Below are 3,728 nucleotides of genomic sequence, written 5' to 3'. Positions count from 1 at the left end.
TTGCTTCATGGCCAGTGGGCACAGTTTCACACCATGGGGACTGACTGGTCAGGAAGGTGGAGCCAGACCTTTTGAGGAGTTAGTTCAAGCTCTGTTTCTTGTGAAGTGGAACACCAGAAGTACCCAGAGAAAGCTTGGTGGAATTACCCCTTAGGAACATGGGAGATCTGGGAATGGAGCATGTAGCAGGTACCCACAGGGGGTTCTGGTAAACCCCAATTGAAACATACCAGCTCCCTTTCCTAGAGGTGGTGTTAGGTGGATAAATTCATAAGCTAACTTCCCCCAAATGTGTGCAAACATTTATGGATAAGAGACAACCTGAACAGCTTCATAAGAATTACCAGGACCCCTTGGACATTTAAATCAGAAGACACAATTAGCTGGGGACAAGGGACTTCAGGCAGGACATGTTATTTCAGCCAAGAACAGAGGGGAGAGGTCTGTGGTCATTTGGACAGGGACTTGAATTCTGGATCCTCATCTATTGGCTGAATGGCCCTGGACAAAGTACTTGGCCAATCTGAACCTCAGTTTGTTGGAAAATAGGAACATTAATATGCCTTCACAGAACTACAGGTAAGGTTAAGTCAAGGCAGCATAACTCAACCCTCCAGAAGGAGTAATGATCACTGTCCTTCACTTTCCTGGAGTGAGAGCCTGGTTCCCCAGTGGTGGGGGAGGGGGGGCAGGGCCAAGGCCACAGGTCAGTGAGGTCCATGGAGGGTGGGGTGCAGGGAGTCTTCATCTCATTCTACTCTGACCGCTGGTACGCCTGTGCACTTTCCTCACACCTGCCTGCATTACCTAATTCTTCATCTTCCAAGCTGCTCAGTAAATTTGAGTCCAACTAAGGTTTACAGTGATTTCCCTCACCAAATAGAAAACCCTGGATCTTGTCTGTAGGGTCCCCCTGGTCCTCCACTCCCTTCCTCCCAGGGGTGGGAAGCCCTGAGGTCTGAGCCTGGGCTAGCAGGGAACATCCAGAGCCACTTCCCTATGGGGTTGCCTGCCTGTACCCCATCCCCTCCCATCAAGACTGCTGCTGGAGCACTCATCCTCGCCTACTCTATTTCCATCACTTGGGACAGATGGCAGGAAGTGGCAGTGGGCGTCCCATCATGCAGCCTGAGGATCTGAAGTGGGGATGCTTTGGGGAGCCTTGACTCTTCACACCCCCATCTCAGGCACCGACAGATTTGGGCCATGCAGCTTCCCTTGTAAGGGGGAGGTTGCCTTGATTCCCTTCACACACACACACACACACACACACACACACACACACACACACGTGCATGTACATGTGCCGCACGACCTAGATGCCATCTCCTTCAGAGCACTGGGGTGTGGGAGGGGAGAATTAGCTTGTCCCTTCCCGGCTTCTGATGGTTGCCTCCTTAGCCAGCATATGTGCTTCCCTCCTTCCCCCACCTGCCATCCATGCAAGGTAGGTGTCTCACTAATCATGGGGCGGGTGGACTCAGAGGCTCCCTGACAACATTTGCCTATTGAATGCCCTCCCAGACTCTCTTCTGTCATCAGAAAGCACTAACATTCACTTACACATGGTCACAGTTCCTGCGGTGGCCTGGGCCAGACTACATGGCTTATTACAGAATCTCATTGGCCTGGAAGGTTGTTACACCCTCAGGAAAATGAGCAGGGCTCAGAGAAGCTACATAACTTGGTCAAGGACACACAACTACACATCAATGAAGAGGCTGATCCCTGATCTGCCTAAGCACAGCCAGGTGAGCAACAGTCAGTACACGTGGCTGCCTCCCCAGAACACCTCTCTCCCTGGCTTTGGTCCTTCAACACCAAATCTGGGAATGGGGTAGGGGTGGGGTGATAGACCTGTGTGTGCACATGACAGTCTGGAGGACCCCGCTGTGGCATTTTGATGGTGACCTCTACATCTCTTTTCAGGTCCCACTGCTTACCTTAGGGCCCCAACCTCAGGTAGAAGCCCATGTGTGTTTCTGAGGCTCAGGTGGGGAAACTATGTCCAAAGAATCAAAAAAGCACAATTAGGACAAGACAAGAATCTGACATTCTGGGGCCACTACCCAGAGTGACATCTTATAAGAGGATCCCTAAACAGGATCTGGAAAAACTGGGCCCAGGGTTATGGCACCAGCAACAGGGGACTTGTGTTTTCCCTTTGACTATCCATGGGGGCCACTGTGCTGCAGGTGGAAGAGAACAGGGCAGAACTGGAGATGAGGCCAGCCAAGGGTGGCAGCTGTTCTGCCTAGCTGAGCACTGAGAGAGGGTCGGCAGAGACCTCAGGGTGCAGATCAGAGAAAGGAGACTGAGGGAAGGGAGGAGCTGAGGGAAGGGTTAGACCCCTTTCTGACCACCCTGCCTCAGTTCAGTTCATCTCAGTTCAGTTCTCCACCCCGCCGCCTCTGGGACCTGTGGTTCTCCTTGTCTTTTTCCCTGTTATATGACTGCTCTGTGGCATTCTCTAATGTGGGCTCATCACAACTGACACATGCACCTGTTCGAGGAAAACATCAGTCAGCTTGGGAAGAGGTTGGGGGTGCCACACAGTGACTCACTCTATGCTAAATCCTCCTTCCTGCTCTGTCTCCTTCCTGCCTCTGACTTAGGAACCAGTTCCAGACTTGCCAAATTCTTTCTCCTCCTCTGTCTTTGCCTGGGAAACCGAGGTTTCCCTTCTCCCTTACAGAGGCCCCATTCAGGACTCTGCAGCTGCTCCTAGGTGGGTGTCACCCGAGATGTTTGGGGTAGAATAGGGAGAGCAGATGGGCACCACGACAGCTGGGTTCACAAAGTGGCCCCCACTCTGGAGGAAAACTTTGACAGGAAAAGGGGTCCTGAATTTGAAATATGGGATCCTAGTCTTTGTAGCTCTGAATCCACAGTCCAGAACGGACTCATTTATGAAGCTAATCCAGGAACCTAGCCAGGGGATGAAGTCTGACTTATATGTGTTCACTAAAGGGTTCAGAAAGGACAACAGATCACCAGTCCACAAAACCAGTCCCCCCACCCCACTCCCAAGATGAGACACCTCCCCAGCTATCTGGTTCTAGGCACATCCTTTCCCCCAGAGTCTTATCCTGAAACCACCTCCCCCACCTCCACTCAATTGCCAAGCCCTGGGAACTGAGCACTGGAGTAAGACAGAGCAGGGTTCAAATGCTAGCAGCAATATTTTATAGCCTGCAATGTAAACTAGGTCTCAACTTCCTGATCAACTTCCTGTAAAGTGGGTATACTGCTAAGGACTGCTTGGTGGGCTGCAAGGGGCTCAGGGAGGTAGTGCTGGTGCAGGGTCTGTTGGGAAGGTTGTAGAAGGAGAATGGCTGCTTCAGGGTGTCTGTCCCTCAGCCTTGACCTTCCAGACTCCACCTGGAGGTCAATGGCACTTCACTCCCCATTTCAGTTGAAGAGCCTGATTACCATCTTGGCAAATGAGAGGAATAAATCAGTGTCCACCTACTGCAGGTGCTCTGACAGAAGGTTGGAAGCTATGCAGGTAGAGGTTGCAGTGCACATGCTGAGCATGAAGACCTTCCTCCTGAGTCCCCAGGATGACAGATGTGACCTTTACAGCAGGACCTGAGGTTGTGACCTTTACACCAGGACCTGAGGTCCTATTCACCCCTTTCTCCTAGGCACTCAAAGGGTGCCAGTCATGTTTCTGTCCTGGGTGAGAAATGATAATGCCTGCCCATTGGGTGATTGGGGAGAGCAAG

The sequence above is a fragment of the Erinaceus europaeus genome, chromosome 3 (assembly GCF_950295315.1).
Source record: "Erinaceus europaeus chromosome 3, mEriEur2.1, whole genome shotgun sequence".
Classification (NCBI taxonomy): Eukaryota; Metazoa; Chordata; class Mammalia; order Eulipotyphla; family Erinaceidae; genus Erinaceus; species Erinaceus europaeus.
This window is presented reverse-complemented; position numbering follows the sequence as displayed.